Genomic DNA, 25,962 nt, shown 5'->3' with positions numbered 1-25,962 from the left:
CGGACGAAGGGCATTAATATTTAACATTTTATGTTGCCTTGTTCTTAATTCATAGCTTTTGAGAACAAGTCCCCAACAATGGTGGAGACCATTTCTTGGTCAAAAATCCATAAGTGTTAGCCTTCAGTGTCATTGAAAATGGTCGTTTATGGCTATTTTCGACAAAAATGGGGGTTGTGTGGACATTGATCATCGACCAGAGGCTCGTACACTTCACCCCACATATGTTTTCTTAACATAGATCACATTCTTGGATTTCTAGTGGAGACCATTTCTTGGTCAAAAATCTGTTGGTGTTAGCCATCGGTATTATTGAAAATGGTCGTTCATGGCTATTTTCGACTGAAATGGGGGTTGTGTGGCCATTTATCATCGTCCAGAAGCTCATACACCTCACCCCACATATGTTTCCTTGCCATAGATCACATTCTTGGATATCTGGTGGAGACCATTTCTTGGTCAAAAATCCGTACGTGTTAGCCTTCGGTATTATTGAAAATGGTCATTCATGGCTATTTTCGACAAAAATGGGGGTTGTGTGGCCATTGATCATCGACCAAAGGCTCGTACACCTCACCCCACATATGTTTCCTTGCCATAGATCACATTCTTTGATTTCTGGTGGAGACCATTTGTTGGTCAAAAATCCGAATGTGTTAGCCTTCGGAACTATTGAAAATGGTCGGTCATGGCTATTTTCGACAAAAATGGGGGTTGTGTGGCCATTGATATTGGACCAGAGGCTCATACACCTCACTACACATATGTTTCCTTGCCATAGATCACATTCTTGGATTTATGGTGGAGACCATTTCTTGGTCAAAAATCCGTGGATGTTAGCCTTCAGTGTCATTGAAAATGGTCGTTCATGGCTATTTTCGACAAAAATTAGGGTTGTGTGGCCATTGATCGTCGACCAGAGGCTCATACACCTCACCCCACATATGTTTCCTTGCTGTAGATCACATTCTTGGATTTCTGGTGGAGACCATTTCTTGGTCAAAAATCCGTAGGTGTTAGCCTTCGGTATTATTGAAAATGGTCGTTCATGGCTATTTTCGACAAAAATGGGGGTTGTGTGGCCATTGATCATCGACCAGAGGCTCATACACCTCACCTCGCATATGTTTCCTTGTCGTAGATCACATTCTTGGATTTCTTGGTCAAAAATCCGTAGGTGTTAGCCTTCGGTATTATTGTAAATGGTCATTCATGGCTATTTTCGACAAAAATGGGGGTTGTGTGGCCATTGATCATCGACCAGAGGCTCATAAACCTCACCCCACATATGTTTCCTTGTCGTAGATCACATTCTTGGATTTCTGGTGGAGACCATTTCTTGGTAAAAAAATCCGTAGGTGTTAGCCTTCGATATTATTGAAAATGGTCGTTCATGGCTATTTTCGACAAAAATGGGGGTTGTGTGGCCATTGATCATCGACCAGAGGCTCATACACCTCACCCCACATATGTTTCCTTGCCATAGATCACATTCTTGGATTTCTGGTGGAGACCATTTCTTGGTCAAAAATCCGTAGGTGTTAGCCTTCGGTATTATTGAAAATGGTCGCTCATGGCAATTTTCGACAAAAATGGGGGTTGTGTGGCCATTGATCATCGACCAGAGGCTCGTACACCTCACCCCACATATGTTTCCTTGCCATAGATCACATTCTTGGATTTCTGGTGGATACCATTTCTTGGGCAAAAATCCGAATGTGTTAGCCTTTGGTATTTTTGAAAATGGTCATTCATGGCTATTTTTGACAAAAATGGGGGTTGTGTGGCCATTGATCTTCGACCAGAGGCTCATACACCTCACTACACATATGTTTCCTTGCCATAGATCACATTCTTGGATTTATGGTGGAGACCATTTCTTGGTCAAAAATCCGTAGGTGTTAGCCTTCAGTGCATTGAAAATGGTCGTTCATGGCTATTTTCGACAAAAATTACGGTTGTGTTGCCATTGATCGTCGACCAGAGGCCCATACACCTCACCCCACATATGTTTCCTTGCCGTATATCACATTCTTGGATTTCTGGTGGAGACCATTTCTTGGTCAAAAATCTGTAGGTGTTAGCCTTCGGTATTATTGAAAATGGTCGTTCATGGCTATTTTCGACAAAAATAAGGGTTGTGTGGCCATTGATCATCGACCAGAGGCTCATACACCTCACCCCACATATGTTTCCTTGCCATAGATCACATTCTTGGATTTCTGGTGGAGACCATTTCTTGGTCAAAAATCCGTAGGTGTTAGCCTCTAGTATTATTGAAAATGGTCGCTCATGGCTATTTTCATAAAAAATGGGGGTTGTGTGGCCATTTATCATCGACTAGAGGCTCATAAAACTCACCCCACATATGTTTCCTTGCCATAGATCACATTCTTGGATTTCTGGTGGAGACCATTTCTTGGTCAAAAACTCGTACGTGTTAGCCTTCGGTATTATTGAAAATGGTCGTTCATGGCTATTTTCGGCAAAATGGGGGTTGTGTGGCCATTGATCATCTACCAGAGGCTCGTACACCTCACCCCACATATGTTTCCTTGCCATAGATCACATTCTTGGATTTCTGGTGGAGACCATTTCTTGGGCAAAAATCCGAATGTGTTAGCCTTTGGTATTTTTGAAAATGGTCATTCATGGCTATTTTCGACAAAAATGGGGGTTGTGTGGCCATTGATCTTCGACCAGAGGCTCATACACCTCACTACACATATATTTCCTTGCCATAGATCACATTCTTGGATTTATGGTGGAGACCATTTCTTGGGCAAAAATCCGAATGTGTTATCCTTTGGTATTTTTGAAAATGGTCATTCATGGCTATTTTCGACAAAAATGGGGGTTGTGTGGCCATTGATCTTCGACCAGAGGCTCATACACCTCACTACACATATATTTCCTTGCCATAGATCACATTCTTGGATTTATGGTGGAGACCATTTCTTGGTCAAAAAACATTAGGTGTTAGCCTTCAGTGTCATTGAAAATGGTCGTTCATGGCTATTTTTGACAAAAATTAGGGTTGTGTGGCCATTGATCGTCGACCAGAGGCTCATACACCTCACCCCACATATGTTTCCTTGCCATAGATCACATTCTTGGATTTCTGGTGGAGACCATTTCTTGGTCAAAAATCCGTAGGTGTTAGCCTTCGGTATTATTGAAAATGGTCGTCCATGGCTATTTTCGACAAAAATAAGGGTTTTGTGGCCATTGATCATCGACTAGAGGCTCATACACCTCACCCCACATATGTTTCCTTGCCATAGATCACATTCTTGGATTTCTGGTGGAGACCATTTTTGGTCAAAAATGCGTAGGTGTTAGCCTCTAGTATTATTGAAAATGGTCGCTCATGGCTATTTTCATAAAAAATGGGGGTTGTGTGGCCATTTATCATCGACTAGAGGCTCATAAACCTCACCCCACATATGTTTCCTTGCCATAGATCACATTCTTGGATTTCTGGTGGAGACCATTTCTTGGTCAAAAACTCGTACGTGTTAGCCTTCGGTATTATTGAAAATGGTCGTTCATGGCTATTTTCGGCAAAATGGGGGTTGTGTGGCCATTGATCATCGACCAGAGGCTCGTACACCTCACCCCACATATGTTTCCTTGCCATAGATCACATTCTTGGATTTCTGGTGGAGACCATTTCTTGGGCAAAAATCCGAATGTGTTAGCCTTTGGTATTTTTGAAAATGGTCATTCATGGCTATTTTCGACAAAAATGGAGGTTGTGTGGCCATTGATCTTCGACCAGAGGCTCATACACCTCACTACACATATGTTTCCTTGCCATAGATCACATTCTTGGATTTATGGTGGAGACCATTTCTTGGTCAAAAAACATTAGGTGTTAGCCTTCAGTGTCATTGAAAATGGTCGTTCATGGCTATTTTCGACAAAAATTAGGGTTGTGTGGCCATTGATCGTCGACCAGAGGCTCATCCACCTCACCCCACATATGTTTCCTTGCCGAAGATCACATTCTTGGATTTCTGGTGGAGACCATTTCTTGGTCAAAAATCCGTAGGTGTTAGCCTTCGGTATTATTGAAAATGGTCGTTCATGGCTATTTTCGACAAAAATATGGGTTGTGTGGCCATTGATCATCGACCAGAGGCTCATACACCTCATCCCACATATGTTTCCTTGCCATAGATCACATTCTTGGATTTCTGGTGGAGACCATTTCTTGGTCAAAAATCCGTAGGTGTTAGCCTCTAGTATTATTGAAAATGGTCGCTCATGGCTATTTTCATAAAAAATGGGGGTTGTGTGGCCATTTATCATCGACTAGAGGCTCATAAACCTCACCCCACATATGTTTCCTTGCCATAGATCACATTCTTGGATTTCTGGTGGAGACCATTTCTTGGTCAAAAACTCGTACGTGTTAGCCTTCGGTATTATTGAAAATGGTCGTTCATGGCTATTTTCGGCAAAATGGGGGTTGTGTGGCCATTGATCATCGACCAGAGGCTCGTACACCTCACCCCACATATGTTTCCTTGCCATAGATCACATTCTTGGATTTCTGGTGGAGACCATTTATTGGGAAAAAATCCGGATGTGTTAGCCTTCGGTATTTTTAAAAATGGTCATTCATGGCTATTTTCGACAAAAATGGGGGTTGTTTGGCCATTGATCTTCGACCAGAGGCTCATACACCTCACTACACATATGTTTCCTTGCCATAGATCACATTCTTGGATTTATGGTGGAGACCACTTATTGGTCAAAAATCTGTACGTGTCAGCCTTCAGTATTAATGAAAATGGTCATTCATGGCTATTTTCGACAAAAATGGGGGTTGTGTGGCCATTGATCATCGACCAGAGGCTCGTAAACCTCACCCCACATATGTTTTCTAGCCATAGATCACATTCTTTGATTTCTGGTGGAGACCATTTCTTGGTCAAAAATCTGAATGTTTTAGCCTTCGGTACTATTGAAAATGGTCGTTCATGGCTATTTTCGACAAAAATGGGGGTTGTGTGGCCATTGATATTCGACCATAGGCTCATACACCTCACTACACATATGTTTCCTTGCCATAGATCACATTCTTGGATTTATTGTGGAGACCATTTCTTGGTCAAAAATCCGTAGGTGTTAGCCTTCAGTGTCATTGAAAATGGTCGTTCATGGCTAGTTTCGACAAAAATGGGGTTTGTGTGGCCATTGATCATCGACCAAAGGCTCGTACACTTCACCCCACATATGTTTTCTTGCCAGAGATCACATTCTAGGATTTCTGGTGGAGACCATTTCTTGGTCAAAAATCCGTTGGTGTTAGCCTTCGGTATTATTGAAAATGGTCGTTCATGGCTATTTTCGACTAAAATGGGGGTTGTGTGGCCATTTATAATCAACCAGAGGCTCATACACCTCACCCTACATATGTTTCCTTGCCATAGATCACATTCTTGGATTTCTGGTGGAGACCATTTCTTGGTCAAAAATCCGTACGTGTTAGCCTTCGGTATTATTGAAAATGGTCATTCATGGCTATTTTCGACAAAAAAATGGGGGTTGTGTGGCTAATGATCATCAACCAGAGGCTCGTAAACCTCACCCCACATATGTTTCCTTGCCATAGATCACATTCTTTGATTACTGGTGGAGACCATTTTTTGGTCAAAAATCCTAATGTGTTAGCCTTCAGTGTCATTGAAAATGGTCGTTCATGGCTATTTTCGACAAAAATTAGGGTTGTGTGGTCATTGATCATCGACCAGGGGCTCGTACACCTCAACCCACATATGTTTCCTTGCCATAGATCGCATTCTTGGATTTACGTGTTAGCCTTCGGTATTATTGAAAATGGTCATTCATGGCTATTTTCGGCAAAATGAGGGTTGTGTGGCCATTGATCGTCGACCAGAGGCTCATACACCTCACCCCGCATATGTTTCCTTGTCGTAGATCACATTCTTGGATTTCTGTTGGAGATCATTTCTTGGTCAAAAATCCGTAGGTGTTAGCCTTCGATATTATTGAAAATGGTCGTTCATGGCTATTTTCGACAAAAATGGGGGTTGTGTGGCCATTGATCATCGACCAGAGGCTCATACACCTCACCCCACATATGTTTCCTTGCCATAGATCACATTCTTGGATTTCTGGTGGAGACCATTTCTTGGTCAAAAATCCGTAGGTGTTAGCCTTCGGTATTATTGTAAATGGTCATTCATGGCTATTTTCGACAAAAATGGGGGTTGTGTGGCCATTGATCATCGACCAGAGGCTCATACACCTCACCCCACATATGTTTCCTTGCCATAGATCACGTTCTTAGATTTCTGGTGGAGACCATTTCTTGGTCAAAAATCCGTAGGTCTTAGCCTCTAATATTATTGAAAATAGTCGCTCATGGCTATTTTCATAAAAAATGGGGGTTGTGTGGCCATTTATCATCGACTAGAGGCTCATAAATCTCACCCCTCATATGTTTCCTTGCCATAGATCACATTCTTGGATTTTTGGTGGAGACCATTTCTTGGTCAAAAACTCGTACGTGTTAGCCTTCGGTATTATTGAAAATGGTCATTCATGGCTATTTTCGGCAAAATGGGGGTTCTGTGGCCATTGATCATCGACCAGAGGATCGTACACCTCACCCCACATATGTTTCCTTGCCATAGATCACATTCTTGGATTTCTGGTGGCGACCATTTCTTGGGCAAAAATCCGAATGTGTTAGCCTTTGGTATTTTTGAAAATGGTCATTCATGGCTATTTTCGACAAAAATGGGGGTTGTGTGGCCATTGATCTTCGACTAGAGGCTCATACACCTCACTACACATATGTTTCCTTGCCATAGATCACATTCTTGGATTTATGGTGGAGACCATTTCTTGGTCAAAAATCCGTAGGTGTTAGCCTTCAGTGTCATTGAAAATGGTCGTTCATGGCTATTTTCGACAAAAATGGGGGTTGTGTGGCCATTGATCGTCGACCAGAGGCTCATACACCTCACCCCACATATGTTTCCTTGCCATAGATCACATTCTTGGATTTCTGGTGGAGACCATTTCTTGGTCAAAAATCCGTAGGTGTTAGCCTTCGGTATTATTGAAAATGGTCGTTCATGGCTATTTTCGACAAAAATGGGGGTTGTGTGGCCATTGATCATCGACCAGACGCTCATACACCTCACCCCACATATGTTTCCTTGCCATAGATCACATTCTTGGATTTCTGGTGGAGACCATTTCTTGGTCTAAAATCCGTAGGTGTTAGCCTCTAGTATTATTGAAAATGGTCGCTCATGGCTATTTTCAAGGTCGCTCATGGCTATTTTCATAAAAAATGGGGGTTGTGTGGCCATTTATCATCGATTAGAGGCTCATAAACCTCACCCCACATATGTTTCATTGCCATAGATCACATTCTTGGATTTCTGGTGGAGACCATTTCTTGGTTAAAAACTCGTACGTGTTAGCCTTCGGTATTATTGAAAATGGTCGTTCATGGCTATTTTCGGCAAAATGGGGGTTGTGTGGCCATTGATCATCGACCAGAGGCTCGTACACCTCACCCCACATATGTTTCCTTGCCATAGATCACATTCTTGGATTTCTGGTGGAGACCATTTCTTGGTCAAAAATCCGTACGTGTTAGCCTTTGGTATTTTTGAAAATGGTCATTCATGGCTATTTTCGACAAAAATGGGGGTTGTGTGGCCATTGATCTTCGACCAGAGGCTCATACACCTCACTACACATATGTTTCCTTGCCATAGATCACATTCTTGGATTTATGGTGGAGACCATTTCTTGGTCAAAAATCCGTAGGTGTTAGCCTTCAGTGTCATTGAAAATGGTCGTTCATGGCTATTTTCGACAAAAATTAGGGTTGTGTGGCCATTGATCGTCGACCAGAGGCTCATACACCTCACCCCACATATGTTTCCTTGCCATAGATCACATTCTTGGATTTCTGGTGGAGACCATTTCTTGGTCAAAAATCCGTAGGTGTTAGCCTTCGGTATTATTGAAAATGGTCGTTCATGGCTATTTTCGACAAAAATGGGGGTTGTGTGGCCATTGATCATCGACCAGACGCTCATACACCTCACCCCACATATGTTTCCTTGCCATAGATCACATTCTTGGATTTCTGGTGGAGACCATTTCTTGGTCTAAAATCCGTAGGTGTTAGCCTCTAGTATTATTGAAAATGGTCGCTCATGGCTATTTTCAAGGTCGCTCATGGCTATTTTCATAAAAAAATGGGGGTTGTGTGGCCATTTATCATCGACTAGAGGCTCATAAACCTCACCCCACATATGTTTCCTTGCCATAGATTACATTCTTGGATTTCTGGTGGAAACCATTTCTTGGTTAAAAACTCGTACGTGTTAGCCTTCGGTATTATTGAAAATGGTCATTCATGGCTATTTTCGGCAAAATGGGGGTTGTGTGGCCATTGATCGTCGACCAGAGGCTCATACACCTCACCCCGCATATGTTTCCTTGTCGTAGATCACATTCTTGGATTTCTGGTGGAGACCATTTCTTGGTAAAAAATCCGTAGGTGTTAGCCTTCGATATTATTGAAAATGGTCGTTCATGGCTATTTTCGACAAAAATGGGGGTTGTGTGGCCATTGATCATCGACCAGAGGCTCATACACCTCACCCCACATATGTTTCCTTGCCATAGATCACATTCTTGGATTTCTGGTGGAGACCATTTCTTGGTCAAAAATCCGTAGGTGTTAGCCTTCGGTATTATTGTAAATGGTCATTCATGGCTATTTTCGACAAAAATGGGGGTTGTGTGGCCATTGATCATCGACCAGAGGCTCATACACCTCACCCCACATATGTTTTCTTGCCATAGATCACATTCTTGGATTTATGGTGGAGACCATTTCTTGGTCAAAAATCCGTAGGTGTTAGCCTTCAGTGTCATTGAAAATGGTCGTTCATGGCTATTTTCGACAAAAATTAGGGTTGTGTGGCCATTAATCGTCAACCAGAGGCTCATACACCTCACCCCACATATGTTTCCTTGCCATAGATCACATTCTTGGATTTCTGGTGGAGACCATTCCTTGGTCAAAAATCCGTAGGTGTTAGCCTTCGGTATTATTGTAAAAGGTCATTCATGGCTATTTTCGACAAAAATGGGGGTTGTGTGGCCATTGATCATCGACCAGACGCTCATACACCTCACCCCACATATTTTTCCTTGCCATAGATCACAATCTTGGATTTTTGGTGGAGACCATTTCTTGGTCAAAAACTCGTACGTGTTAGCCTTCGGTATTATTGAAAATGGTCGTTCATGGCTATTTTCGGAAAAATGGGGGTTCTGTGGCCATTGATCATCGACCAGAGGCTCGTACACCTCACCCCACATATGTTTCCTTTCCATAGATCACATTTTTGGATTTCTGGTGGAGACCATTTCTTGGTCAAAAATCCGTAGGTGTTAGCCTTCGGTATTATTGTAAATGGTCATTCATGGCTATTTTCGACAAAAATGGGGGTTGTGTGGCCATTGATCTTCGACCAGACGCTCATACACCTCACCCCACATATGTTTCCTTGCCATAGATCACATTCTTGGATTTCTGGTGGAGACCATTTCTTGGTCAAAAATCCGTAGGTGTTAGCCTTCGGTATTATTGAAAATGGTCGTTCATGGCTATTTTCGACAAAAATGGGGGTTGTGTGGCCATTGATCATCGACCAGAGGCTCATACACCTCACCCCACATATGTTTCCTTGCCATAGATCACATTCTTGGATTTCTGGTGGAGACCATTTCTTGGTCAAAAATCCGTAGGTGTTAGCCTTCGGTATTATTGAAAATGGTCGTTCATGGCTATTTTCGACAAAAATGGGGGTTGTGTGGCCATTGATCATCGACCAGACGCTCATACACCTCACCCCACATATGTTTCCTTGCCATAGATCACATTCTTGGATTTCTGGTGGAGACCATTTCTTGGTCTAAAATCCGTAGGTGTTAGCCTCTAGTATTATTGAAAATGGTCGCTCATGGCTATTTCCAAGGTCGCTCATGGCTATTTTCATAAAAAATGGGGGTTGTGTGGCCATTTATCATCGACTAGAGGCTCATAAACCTCACCCCACATATGTTTCCTTGCCATAGATTACATTCTTGGATTTCTGGTGGAAACCATTTCTTGGTTAAAAACTCGTACGTGTTAGCCTTCGGTATAATTCAAAATGGTCATTCATGGCTATTTTCGGCAAAATGGGGGTTGTGTGGCCATTGATCGTCGACCAGAGGCTCATACACCTCACCCCGCATATGTTTCCTTGTCGTAGATCACATTCTTGGATTTCTGGTGGAGACCGTTTCTTGGTAAAAAATCCGTAGGTGTTAGCCTTCGATATTATTGAAAATGATCGTTCATGGCTATTTTCGACAAAAATGGGGGTTGTGTGGCCATTGATCATCGACCAGAGGCTCATACACCTCACCGCACATATGTTTCCTTGCCATAGATCACATTCTTGGATTTATGGTGGAGACCATTTCTTGGTCAAAAATCCGTAGGTGTTAGCCTTCAGTGTCATTGAAAATGGTCGTTCATGGCTATTTTCGACAAAAATTAGGGTTGTGTGGCCATTGATCGTCAACCAGAGGCTCATACACCTCACCCCACATATGTTTCCTTGCCATAGATCACATTCTTGGATTTCTGGTGGAGACCATTTCTTGGTCAAAAATCCGTAGTTGTTAGCCTTCGGTATTATTGTAAAAGGTCATTCATGGCTATTTTCGACAAAAATGGGGGTTGTGTGGCCATTGATCATCGACCAGACGCTCATACACCTCACCCCACATATTTTTCCTTGCCATAGATCACAATCTTGGATTTTTGGTGGAGACCATTTCTTGGTCAAAAACTCGTACGTGTTAGCCTTCGGTATTATTGAAAATGGTCGTTCATGGCTATTTTCGGAAAAATGGGGGTTCTGTGGCCATTGATCATCGACCAGAGGCTCGTACACCTCACCCCACATATGTTTCCTTTCCATAGATCACATTTTTGGATTTCTGGTGGAGACCATTTCTTGGTCAAAAATCCGTAGGTGTTAGCCTTCGGTATTATTGTAAATGGTCATTCATGGCTATTTTCGACAAAAATGGGGGTTGTGTGGCCATTGATCTTCGACCAGACGCTCATACACCTCACCCCACATATGTTTCCTTGCCATAGATCACATTCTTGGATTTCTGGTGGAGACCATTTCTTGGTCAAAAATCCGTAGGTGTTAGCCTTCGGTATTATTGAAAATGGTCGTTCATGGCTATTTTCGACAAAAATGGGGGTTGTGTGGCCATTGATCATCGACCAGAGGCTCATACACCTCACCCCACATATGTTTCCTTGCCATAGATCACATTCTTGGATTTCTGGTGGAGACCATTTCTTGGTCAAAAATCCGTAGGTGTTAGCCTTCGGTATTATTGAAAATGGTCGTTCATGGCTATTTTCGACAAAAATGGGGGTTGTGTGGCCATTGATCATCGACCAGACGCTCATACACCTCACCCCACATATGTTTCCTTGCCATAGATCACATTCTTGGATTTCTGGTGGAGACCATTTCTTGGTCTAAAATCCGTAGGTGTTAGCCTCTAGTATTATTGAAAATGGTCGCTCATGGCTATTTCCAAGGTCGCTCATGGCTATTTTCATAAAAAATGGGGGTTGTGTGGCCATTTATCATCGACTAGAGGCTCATAAACCTCACCCCACATATGTTTCCTTGCCATAGATTACATTCTTGGATTTCTGGTGGAAACCATTTCTTGGTTAAAAACTCGTACGTGTTAGCCTTCGGTATAATTGAAAATGGTCATTCATGGCTATTTTCGGCAAAATGGGGGTTGTGTGGCCATTGATCGTCGACCAGAGGCTCATACACCTCACCCCGCATATGTTTCCTTGTCGTAGATCACATTCTTGGATTTCTGGTGGAGACCGTTTCTTGGTAAAAAAATCCGTAGGTGTTAGCCTTCGATATTATTGAAAATGATCGTTCATGGCTATTTTCGACAAAAATGGGGGTTGTGTGGCCATTGATCATCGACCAGAGGCTCATACACCTCACCGCACATATGTTTCCTTGCCATAGATCACATTCTTGGATTTATGGTGGAGACCATTTCTTGGTCAAAAATCCGTAGGTGTTAGCCTTCAGTGTCATTGAAAATGGTCGTTCATGGCTATTTTCGACAAAAATTAGGGTTGTGTGGCCATTGATCGTCAACCAGAGGCTCATACACCTCACCCCACATATGTTTCCTTGCCATAGATCACATTCTTGGATTTCTGGTGGAGACCATTTCTTGGTCAAAAATCCGTAGTTGTTAGCCTTCGGTATTATTGTAAAAGGTCATTCATGGCTATTTTCGACAAAAATGGGGGTTGTGTGGCCATTGATCATCGACCAGACGCTCATACACCTCACCCCACATATGTTTCCTTGCCATAGATCACATTCTTGGATTTTTGGTGGAGACCATTTCTTGGTCAAAAACTCGTACGTGTTAGCCTTCGGTATTATTGAAAATGGTCGTTCATGGCTATTTTCGGAAAAATGGGGGTTCTGTGGCCATTGATCATCGACTAGAGGCTCGTACACCTCACCCCACATATGTTTCCTTTCCATAGATCACATTTTTGGATTTCTGGTGGAGACCATTTCTTGGTCAAAAATCCGTAGGTGTTAGCCTTCGGTATTATTGTAAATGGTCATTCATGGCTATTTTCGACAAAAATGGGGGTTGTGTGGCCATTGATCTTCGACCAGACGCTCATACACCTCACCCCACATATGTTTCCTTGCCATAGATCACATTCTTGGATTTCTGGTGGAGACCATTTCTTGGTCAAAAATCCGTAGGTGTTAGCCTTCGGTATTATTGAAAATGGTCGTTCATGGCTATTTTCGACAAAAATGGGGGTTGTGTGGCCATTGATCATCGACCAGACGCTCATACACCTCACCCCACATATGTTTCCTTGCCATAGATCACATTCTTGGATTTCTGGTGGAGACCATTTCTTGGTCTAAAATCCGTAGGTGTTAGCCTCTAGTATTATTGAAAATGGTCGCTCATGGCTATTTCCAAGGTCGCTCATGGCTATTTTCATAAAAAATGGGGGTTGTGTGGCCATTTATCATCGACTAGAGGCTCATAAACCTCGCCCCAGATATGTTTCCTTGCCATAGATCACATTCTTGGATTTCTGGTGGAGACCATTTCTTGGTTAAAAACTCGTACGTGTTAGCCTTCGGTATTATTGAAAATGGTCGTTCATGGCTATTTTCGGCAAAATGGGGGTTGTGTGGCCATTCATTATCGACCAGAGGCTCGTACACCTCACCCCACATATGTTTCCTTGCCATAGATCACATTCTTGGATTTCTGGTGGAGACCATTTCTTGGTCAAAAATCCGTAGGTGTTAGCCTTCGGTATTATTGTAAATGGTCATTCATGGCTATTTTCGACAAAAATGGGGGTTGTGTGGCCATTGATCATCGACCAGAGGCTCATACACCTCACCCCACATATGTTTCCTTGCCATAGATCACATTCTTGGATTTATGGTGGAGACCATTTCTTGGTCAAAAATCCGTAGGTGTTAGCCTTCAGTGTCATTGAAAATGGTCGTTCATGGCTATTTTCGACAAAAATTAGGGTTGTGTGGCCATTGATCGTCAACCAGAGGCTCATACACCTCACCCCACATATGTTTCCTTGCCATAGATCATATTCTTGGATTTCTGGGGGAGACCATTTCTTGGTCAAAAATCCGTAGGTGTTAGCCTTCGGTATTATTGTTAATGGTCATTCATGGCTATTTTCGACAAAAATGGGGGTTGTGTGGCCATTGATCATCGACCAGACGCTCATACACCTCACCCCACATATGTTTCCTTGCCATAGATCACATTCTTGGATTTTTGGTGGAGACCATTTCTTGGTCAAAAACTCGTACGTGTTAGCCTTGGGTATTATTGAAAATGGTCGTTCATGGCTATTTTCGGAAAAATGGGGGTTCTGTGGCCATTGATCATCGACCAGAGGCTCGTACACCTCACCCCACATATGTTTCCTTTCCATAGATCACATTTTTGGATTTCTGGTGGAGACCATTTCTTGGTCAAAAATCCGTAGGTGTTAGCCTTCGGTATTATTGTAAATGGTCATTCATGGCTATTTTCGACAAAAATGGGGGTTGTGTGGCCATTGATCTTCGACCAGACGCTCATACACCTCACCCCACATATGTTTCCTTGCCATAGATCACATTCTTGGATTTCTGGTGGAGACCATTTCTTGGTCAAAAATCCGTAGGTGTTAGCCTTCGATATTATTGAAAATGGTCGTTCATGGCTATTTTCGACAAAAATGGGGGTTGTGTGGCCATTGATCATCGACCAGAGGCTCATACACCTCACCCCACATATGTTTCCTTGCCATAGATCACATTCTTGGATTTCTGGTGGAGACCATTTCTTGGTCAAAAATCCGTAGGTGTTAGCCTTCGGTATTATTGAAAATGGTCGTTCATGGCTATTTTCGACAAAAATGGGGGTTGTGTGGCCATTGATCATCGACCAGACGCTCATACACCTCACCCCACATATGTTTCCTTGCCATAGATCACATTCTTGGATTTCTGGTGGAGACCATTTCTTGGTCTAAAATCCGTAGGTGTTAGCCTCTAGTATTATTGAAAATGGTCGCTCATGGCTATTTTCAAGGTCGCTCATGGCTATTTTCATAAAAAATGGGGGTTGTGTGGCCATTTATCATCGACTAGAGGCTCATAAACCTCGCCCCAGATATGTTTCCTTGCCATAAATCACATTCTTGGATTTCTGGTGGAGACCATTTCTTGGTTAAAAACTCGTACGTGTTAGCCTTCGGTATTATTGAAAATGGTTGTTCATGGCTATTTTCGGCAAAATGGGGGTTGTGTGGCCATTCATTATCGACCAGAGGCTCGTACACCTCACCCCACATATATTTCCTTGCCATAGATCACATTCTTGGATTTCTGGTGGAGACCATTTCTTGGTCAAAAATCGGTACGTGTTAGCCTTTGGTATTTTTGAAAATGGTCATTCATGGCTATTTTCGACAAAAATGGGGGTTGTGTGGCCATTGATCTTCGACCAGAGGCTCATACACCTCACTACACATATGTTTCCTTGCCATAGATCACATTCTTGGATTTATGGTGGAGACCATTTCTTGGTCAAAAATCCGTAGGTGTTAGCCTTCAGTGTCATTGAAAATGGTCGTTCATGGCTATTTTCGACAAAAATTAGGGTTGTGTGGCCATTGATCGTCGACCAGAGGCTCATACACCTCACCCCACATATGTTTCCTTGTCATAGATCACATTCTTGGATTTCTGGTGGAGACCATTTCTTGGTCAAAAATCCGTAGGTGTTAGCCTTCGGTATTATTGAAAATGGTCGTTCATGGCTATTTTCGACAAAAATGGGGGTTGTGTGGCCATTGATCAACGACCAGACGCTCATACACCTCACCCCACATATGTTTCCTTGCCATAGATCACATTCTTGGATTTCTGGTGGAGACCATTTCTTGGTCTAAAATCCGTAGGTGTTATCCTCTAGTATTATTGAAAATGGTCGCTCATGGCTATTTTCAAGGTCGCTCATGGCTATTTTCATAAAAAATGGGGGTTGTGTGGCCATTTATCATCGACTAGAGGCTCATAAACCTCACCCCACATATGTTTCCTTGCCATAGATTACATTCTTGGATTTCTGGTGGAAACCATTTCTTGGTTAAAAACTCGTACGTGTTAGCCTTCGGTATTATTGAAAATGGTCATTCATGGCTATTTTCGGCAAAATGGGGGTTGTGTGGCCATTGATCATCAACCAGAGGCTCGTACACCTCACCCCACATATGTTTCCTTGCCATTGATCACATTCTTGGATTTTTGGTGGAGACCATTTCTTGGTCAAAAACTCGTACGTGTTAGCCTTCGGTATTATTGAAAATGGTCGTTCATGGCTATTTTCGGCAAAATGGGGGTTCTGTGGCCATTGATCATCGACCAAAGGCTCGTACACCTCACCCCACATATGTTTCCTTTCCATAGATCACATTCTTGGATTTCTGGTGGAGACCATTTCTTGGTCAAAAATCCGTAGGTGTTAGCCTTCGGTATTATTGTAAATGGTCATTCATGGCTATTTTCGACAAAAATGGGGGTTGTGTGGCCATTGATCATCGACCAGACGCTCATACACCTCACCCCACATATGTTTCCTTGCCATAGATCACATTCTTGGATTTCTGGTGGAGACCATTTCTTGGTCAAAAATCCGTAGGTGTTAGCCTTCGGTATTATTGAAAATGGTCGTTCATGGCTATTTTCGACAAAAATGGGGGTTGTGTGGCCATTGATCATCGACCAGAGGCTCATACACCTCACCCCACATATGTTTCCTTGCCATAGATCACATTCTTGGATTTCTGGTGGAGACCATTTCTTGGTCAAAAATCCGTAGGAGTTAGCCTTCGGTATTATTGAAAATGGTCGTTCATGGCTATTTTCGACAAAAATGGGGGTTGTGTGGCCATTGATCATCGACCAGACGCTCATACACCTCACCCCACATATGTTTCCTTGTCATAGATCACATTCTTGGATTTCTGGTGGAGACCATTTCTTGGTCTAAAATCCATAGGTGTTAGCCTCTAGTATTATTGAAAATGGTCGCTCATGGCTATTTTCAAGGTCGCTCATGGCTATTTTCATAAAAAATGGGGGTTGTGTGGCCATTTATCATCGACTAGAGGCTCATAAACCTCGCCCCACATATGTTTCCTTGCCATAGATCACATTCTTGGATTTCTGGTGGAGACCATTTCTTGGTTAAAAACTCGTACGTGTTAGCCTTCAGTATTATTGAAAATGGTCGTTCATGGCTATTTTCGGCAAAATGGGGGTTGTGTGACCATTCATTATCGACCAGAGGCTCGTACACCTCACCCCACATATGTTTCCTTGCCATAGATCACATTCTTGGATTTCTGGTGGAGACCATTTCTTGGTCAAAAATCCGTACGTGTTAGCCTTTGGTATTTTTGAAAATGGTCATTCATGGCTATTTTCGACAAAAATGGGGGTTGTGTGGCCATTGATCTTCGACCAGAGGCTCATACACCTCACTACACATATGTTTCCTTGCCATAGATCACATTCTTGGATTTATGGTGGAGACCATTTCTTGGTCAAAAATCCGTAGGTGTTAGCCTTCAGTGTCATTGAAAATGGTCGTTCATGGCTATTTTCGACAAAAATTAGGGTTGTGTGGCCATTGATCGTCGACCAGAGGCTCATACACCTCACCCCACATATGTTTCCTTGCCATAGATCACATTCTTGGATTTCTGGTGGAGACCATTTCTTGGTCAAAAATCCGTAGGTGTTAGCCTTCGGTATTATTGAAAATGGTCGTTCATGGCTATTTTCGACAAAAATGGGGGTTGTGTGGCCATTGATCATCGACCAGACGCTCATACACCTCACCCCACATATGTTTCCTTGCCATAGATCACATTCTTGGATTTCTGGTGGAGACCATTTCTTGTTCTAAAATCCGTAGGTGTTAGCCTCTAGTATTATTGAAAATGGTCGCTCATGGCTATTTTCAAGGTCACTCATGGCTATTTTCATAAAAAATGGGGGTTGTGTGGCCATTTATCATCGACTAGAGGCTCATAAACCTCACCCCACATATGTTTCCCTGCCATAGATTACATTCTTGGATTTCTGGTGGAAACCATTTCTTGGTTAAAAACTCGTACGTGTTAGCCTTCGGTATTATTGAAAATGGTCATTCATGGCTATTTTCGGCAAAATGGGGGTTGTGTGGCCATTGATCATCAACCAGAGGCTCGTACACCTCACCCCACATATGTTTCCTTGCCATAGATCACATTCTTGGATTTCTGGTGGAGACCATTTCTTGGTTAAAAATCCGTACGTGTTAGCCTTTGGTATTTTTGAAAATGGTCATTCATGGCTATTTTCGACAAAAATGGGGGTTGTGTGGCCATTGATCATCAACTAGAGGCTCATACACCTCACCCCACATATGTTTCCTTGCCATAGATCACATTCTTGGATTTCTGGTGCAGACATTTCTTGGTCAAAAATCCGTAGGTGTTAGCCTTCGGTATTATTGAAAATGGTCGTTCATGGCTATTTTCGACAAAAATGGGGGTTGTGTGGCCATTGATCATCGACCAGACGCTCATACACCTCACCCCACATATGTTTCCTTGCCATAGATCACATTCTTTGATTTCTGGTGGAGACCATTTCTTGGTCTAAAATCCGTAGGTGTTAGCCTCTAGTATTATTGAAAATGGTCGCTCATGGCTATTTTCAAGGTCGCTCATGGCTATTTTCATAAAAAATGGGGGTTGTGTGGCCATTTATCATCGACTAGAGGCTCATAAACCTCACCCCACATATGTTTCCTTGCCATAGATTACATTCTTGGATTTCTGGTGGAAACCATTTCTTGGTTAAAAACTCGTACGTGTTAGCCTTCGGTATTATTGAAAATGGTCATTCATGGCTATTTTCGGCAAAATGGGGGTTGTGTGGCCATTGATCATCGACCAGAGGCTCATACACCTCACCCCACATATGTTTCCTTGCCATAGATCACATTCTTGGATTTCTGGTGGAGACCATTTCTTGGTCAAAAATCCGTAGGTGTTAGCCTTCGGTATTATTGAAAATGGTCGTTCATGGCTATTTTCGACAAAAATGGGGGTTGTGTGGCCATTGATCATCGACTAGAGGCTCATACACCTCACCCCACATATGTTTCCTTGCCATAGATCACATTCTTGGATTTCTGGTGGAGACCATTTCTTGGTCAAAAATCCGTAGGTGTTAGCCTTCGGTATTATTGAAAATGGTCGTTCATGGCAATTTTCGACAAAAATGGGGGTGTGTGGCCATTGATCATCGACCAGATGCTCATACACCTCACCCCACATATGTTTCCTTGCCATAGATCACATTCTTGGATTTCTAGTGGAGACCATTTCTTGGTCTAAAATCCGTAGGTCTTAGCCTCTAGTATTATTGAAAATGGTCGCTCATGGCTATTTTCATAAAAATGGGGGTTGTGTGGCCATTTATCATCACCTAGAGGCTCATAAACCTCACCCCACATATGTTTCCTTGCCATAGATCACATTCTTGGATTTCTGGTGGAGACCATTTCTTGGTTAAAAACTCGTACGTGTTAGCCTTCGGTATTATTGAAAATGGTCGTTCATGGCTATTTTCGGCAAAATGGGGGTTGTGTGGCCATTGATCATCGACCAGAGGATCATACACCTCACCCCACATATGTTTCCTTGCCATAGATCACATTCTTGGATTTCTGGCGGAGACCATTTCTTGGTCAAAAATCCGTACGTGTTAGCCTTTGGTATTTTTGAAAATGGTCATTCATGGCTATTTTCGACAAAAATGGGGGTTGTGTGGCCATTGATCATCGACTAGAGGCTCATACACCTCACCCCACATATGTTTCCTTGCCATAGATCACATTCTTGGATTTCTGGTGGAGACCATTTCTTGGTCAAAAATCCGTAGGTGTTAGCCTTCGGTATTATTGAAAATGGTCGTTCATGGCTATTTTCGACAAAAATGGGGGTTGTGTGGCCATTGATCATCGACCAGACGCTCATACACCTCACCCCACATTTGTTTCCTTGCCATAGATCACATTCTTGGATTTCTGGTGGAGACCATTTCTTGGTCTAAAATCCGTAGGTGTTAGACTCTAGTATTATTGAAAATGGTCGCTCATGGCTATTTTCAAGGTCGCTCATGGCTATTTTCATAAAAAATGGGGGTTGTGTGGCCATTTATCATCGACTAGAGGCTCATAAACCTCACCCCACATATGTTTCCTTGCCATAGATTACATTCTTGGATTTCTGGTGGAAACCATTTCTTGGTTAAAAACGCGTACGTGTTAGCCTTTGGTATTATTGAAAATGGTCATTCATGGCTATTTTCGGCAAAATGGGGGTTGTGTGGCCATTGATCGTCGACCAGAGGCTCATACACCTCACCCCACATATGTTTCCTTGTCGTAGATCACATTCTTGGATTTCTGGTGGAGACCATTTCTTGGTCAAAAAACTGTAGGTGTTAGCCTTCGATATTATTGAAAATGGTCGTTCATGGCTATTTTCGACAAAAATGGGGGTTGTGTGGCCATTGATCATCGACCAGAGGCTCATACACCTCACCCCACATATGTTTCCTTGCCAAAGATCACATTCTTGGATTTCTGGTGGAGACCATTTCTTGGTCAAAAACTCGTACGTGTTAGCCTTCGGTATTATTGAAAATGGTCGTTCATGGCTATTTTCGGCAAAATGGGGGTTCTGTGGCCATTGATCATCGACCAGAGGCTCGTACACCTCACCCCACATATGTTTCCTTGCCATAGATCACATTCTTGGATTTCTGGTGGAGACCATTTCTTGGTCAAAATCCGTAGGTGTTAGCCTTCGGTATTATTGAAAATGGTCGTTCATGGCTATTTTCGGCAAAATGGGGGTTCTGTGGCCATTGATCATCGACCAGAGGCTCGTACACCTCACCCCACATATGTTTCCTTGCCATAGATCACATTCTTGGATTTCTGGTGGTGACCATTTCTTGGTCAAAAATCCGTAGGTGTTAGCCTTCAGTATTATTGAAAATGGTCGTTCATGGCTATTTTCGACAAAAATGGGGGTTGTGTGGCCATTGATCATCGACCAGAGGCTCATACACCTCACCCCACATATGTTTCCTCGCTATAGATCACATTCTTGGATTTCTGGTGGAGACCATTTCTTGGTCAAAAATCCGTAGGTCTTAGCCTCTAATATTATTGAAAATGGTCGCTCATGGCTATTTTCGGCAAAATGGGGGTTCTGTGGCCATTGATCGTCGACCAGAGGCTCATACACCTCACCCCACATATGTTTCCTTGTCGTAGATCACATTCTTGGATTTCTGGTGGAGACCATTTCTTGGTCAAAAATCCGTAGGTGTTAGCCTTCGATATTATTGAAAATGGTCGTTCATGGCTATTTTCGACAAAAATGGGGGTTGTGTGGCCATTGATCATCGACCAGAGGCTCATACACCTCACCCCACATATGTTTCCTTGCCATAGATCACATTCTTGGATTTCTGGTGGAGACCATTTCTTGGTCAAAAACTCGTACGTGTTAGCCTTCGGTATTATTGAAAATGGTCGTTCATGGCTATTTTCGGCAAAATGGGGGTTCTGTGGCCATTGATCATCGACCAGAGGCTCGTACACCTCACCCCACATATGTTTCCTTGCCATAGATCACATTCTTGGATTTCTGGTGGAGACCATTTCTTGGTCAAAATCCGTAGGTGTTAGCCTTCGGTATTATTGAAAATGGTCGTTCATGGCTATTTTCGGCAAAATGGGGGTTCTGTGGCCATTGATCATCGACCAGAGGCTCGTACACCTCACCCCACATATGTTTCCTTGCCATAGATCACATTCTTGGATTTCTGGTGGAGACCATTTCTTGGTCAAAAATCCGTAGGTGTTAGCCTTCGGTATTATTGAAAATGGTCGTTCATGGCTATTTTCGACAAAAATGGGGGTTGTGTGGCCATTGATCATCGACCAGAGACTCATACACCTCACCCCACATATGTTTCCTCGCTATAGATCACATTCTTGGATTTCTGGTGGAGACCATTTCTTGGTCAAAAATCCGTAGGTCTTAGCCTCTAATATTATTGAAAATGGTCGCTCATGGCTATTTTCGGCAAAATGGGGGTTCTGTGGCCATTGATCGCCGACTAGAGGCTCATACACCTCACCCCACATATGTTTCCTTGTCGTAGATCACATTCTTGGATTTCTGGTGGAGACCATTTCTTGGTCAAAAATCCGTAGGTGTTAGCCTTCGATATTATTGAAAATGGTCGTTCATGGCTATTTTCGACAAAAATGGGGGTTGTGTGGCCATTGATCATCGACCAGAGGCTCATACACCTCACCCCACATATGTTTCCTTGCCATAGATCACATTCTTGGATTTCTGGTGGAGACCATTTCTTGGTCAAAAATCTGTAGGTGTTAGCCTTCGGTATTATTCAAAATGGTCGTTCATGGCAATTTTCGACAAAAATGGGGGTTGTGTGGCCATTGATCATCGACCAGACGCTCATACACCTCACCCCACATATGTTTCCTTGCCATAGATCACATTCTTGGATTTCTGGTGGAGACCATTTCTTGGTCTAAAATCCGTAGGTGTTAGCCTCTAGTATTATTGAAAATGGTCGCTCATGGATATTTTCAAGGTCGCTCATGGCTATTTTCATAAAAAATGGGGGTTGTGTGGCCATTTTCATCGACTAGAGGTTCATAAACCTCACCCCACATATGTTTCCTTGCCATAGATCACATTCTTGGATTTCTGGTGGAGACCATTTCTTGGTCAAAAATCTGTACGTGTTAGCCTTTGGTATTTTTGAAAATGGTCGTTCATGGCTTGGTCGATGATCAATGGCCACACAACCCCAATTTTTTATGAAAATAGCCATGAGCGACCATTTTCAATAATACTAGAGGCTAAGACCTATGGATTTTTGACCAAGAATTGGTCTCCCCCAGAAATCCAAGAATGTGTTCTATGGCAAGGAAACATATGTGGGGTGAGGTGTATGAGCCTCTCGTCGATGATCAATGGCCACACAACCCCCATTTTTGTCGAAAATAGCCATGAATGACCATTTACAATAATACCGAAGGCTAACACCTACGGATTTTTGACCAAGAAATGGTCTCCACCAGAAATCCAAGAATGTGATCTATGGCAAGGAAACATATGTGGGGTGAGGTGTATGAGCCTATGGTCGATGATCAATGGCCACACAACCCCCATTTTTGTCGAAAATAGCCATGAACGACCATTTTCAATAATATCGAAGGCTAACACCTACGGATTTTTGACCAAGAAATGGTCTCCACCAGAAATCCAAGAATGTGATCTACGACAAGGAAACATATGTGGGGTGAGGTGTATGAGCCTCTGGTCGACGATCAATGGCCACACAACCCCCATTTTGCCGAAAATAGCCATGAATGACCATTTTCAATAATACCGAAGGCTAACACGTACGAGTTTTTAACCAAGAAATGGTTTCCACCAGAAATCCAAGAATGTAATCTATGGCAAGGAAACATATGTGGGGTGAGGTTTATGAGCCTCTAGTCGATGATAAATGGCCACACAACCCCCATTTTTATGAAAATAGCCATGAGCGACCTTGAAAATAGCCATGAGCGACCATTTTCAATAATACTAGAGGCTAACACCTACGGATTTTAGACCAAGAAATGGTCTCCACCAGAAATCCAAGAATGTGATCTATGGCAAGGAAACATATGTGGGGTGAGGTGTATGAGCGTCTTGTCGATGATCAATGGCCACACAACCCCCATTTTTGTTGAAAATAGCCATGAACGACCATTTTCAATAATACCGAAGGCTAACACCTACGGATTTTTGACCAAGAAATGGTCTCCACCAGAAATCCAAGAATGTGATCTATGGCAAGGAAACATATGTGGGTGAGATTTATGAGCCTCTAGTCGATGATAAATGGCCACACAACCCCCATTTTTTTATGAAAATAGCCATGAGCGACCATTTTCAATAATATTAGAGGCTAAGACCTACGGATTTTTGACCAAGAAATGGTCTCCACCAGAAATCCAAGAATGTGATCTATGGCAAGGAAACATATGTGGGGTGAGGTGTATGAGCCTCTGGTCGATGATCAATGGCCACACAACCCCCATTTTTGTCGAAAATAGCCATGAACGACCATTTTCAATAATATCGAAGGCTAACACCTACGGATTTTTGACCAAGAAATGGTCTCCACCAGAAATACAAGAATGTGATCTATGGCAAGGAAACATATGTGGGGTGAGGTTTACGAGCCTCTGGTCGATGATCAATGGCCACACAGCCCCCAATTTTTATGAAAATAGCCATGAGAGACCATTTTCAATAATACTAGAGGCTAAGACCTACGGATTTTTGACCAAGAAGTGGTCTCCACCAGAAATCCAAGAATGTGATCTATGGCAAGGAAACATATGTGGGGTGAGGTGTATGAGCCTCTGGTCGATGATCAATGGCCACACAACCCCCATTTTTGTCGAAAATAGCCATGAATGACCATTTACAATAATACCGAAGGCTAACACCTACGGATTTGTGACCAAGAAATGGTCTCCACCAGAAATCCAAGAATGTGATCTATGGCAAGGAAACATATGTGGGGTGAGGTGTATGAGCCTCTAGTCGATGATCAATGGCCACACAACCCCCATTTTTGTCGAAAATAGCCATGAATGACCATTTTCAAAAATACCAAAGGCTAACACGTACGGATTTTTGACCAAGAAATGGTCTCCACCAGAAATCCAAGAATGTGATCTATGGCAAGGAAACATATGTGGGGTGAGATGTATGAGCCTCTGGTCGATGATCAATTGCCACACAACCCCCATTTTGTCGAAAATAGCCATGAACGACCATTTTCAATAATACCGAAGGCTAACACCTACGGATTTTTGACCAAGAAATGGTCTCCACCAGAAATCCAAGAATGTGATCTACGACAAGGAAACATATGTAGGGTGAGGTGTATGAGCCTCTGGTCGACGATCAATGGCCACACAACCCCCATTTTGCCGAAAATAGCCATGAATGACCATTTTCAATAATACCGAAGGCTAACACGTACGAGTTTTTAACCAAGAAATGGTTTCCACCAGAAATCCAAGAATGTAACCTATGGCAAGGAAACATATGTGGGGTGAGGTCTATGAGCCTCTAGTCGATGATAAATGGCCACACAACCCCCATTTTTTATGAAAATAGCCATGAGCGACCTTGAAAATAGCCATGAGCGACCATTTTCAATAATACTAGAGGCTAACACCTACGGATTTTAGACCAAGAAATGGTCTCCACCAGAAATCCTAGAATGTGATCTATTGCAAGGAAACATATGGGGGGTGAGGTGGACGAGCCTCTGGTCGATGATCAATGGCCACACAACCCCCATTTTTGTCGAAAATAGCCATGAACGATCATTTACAATAATACCGAAGGCTAACACCTACGGATTTTTGACCAAGAAATGGTCTCCACCAGAAATCCAAGAATGTGATCTATGGCAAGGAAACATATGTGGGGTGAGGTTTATGAGCCTCTAGTCGATGATAAATCGCCACACAACCCCCATTTTTTATGAAAATAGCCATGAGCGACCTTGAAAATAGCCATGAGCGACCATTTTCAATAATACTAGAGGCTAACACCTACGGATTTTAGACCAAGAAATGGTCTCCACCAGAAATCCAAGAATGTGATCTATGGCAAGGAAACATATGTGGGGTGAGGTGTATGAGCGTCTGGTCGATGATCAATGGCCACACAACCCCCATTTTTGTCGAAAATAGCCATGAACGACCATTTTCAATAATACCGAAGGCTAACACCTACGGATTTTTGACCAAGAAATGGTCTCCACCAGAAATCCAAGAATGTGATCTATGGCAAGGAAACATATGTGGGGTGAGGTGTATGAGCCTCTGGTCGATGATCATTGGCCACACAACCCCCATTTTTGTCGAAAATAGCCATGAACGACCATTTTCAATAATATCGAAGGCTAACACCTACGAATTTTTGACCAAGAAATGGTCTCCACCAGAAATCCAAGAATGTGATCTACGACAAGGAAACATATGTGGGGTGAGGTGTATGAGCCTCTG

This window comes from Zea mays, chromosome 7 (genome assembly GCF_902167145.1).
Source record: "Zea mays cultivar B73 chromosome 7, Zm-B73-REFERENCE-NAM-5.0, whole genome shotgun sequence".
In the NCBI taxonomy this organism is placed as follows: Eukaryota; Viridiplantae; Streptophyta; class Magnoliopsida; order Poales; family Poaceae; genus Zea; species Zea mays.
The sequence above is the reverse complement of the archived record's forward strand: the minus strand, read 5'-3'. Positions refer to the sequence as shown.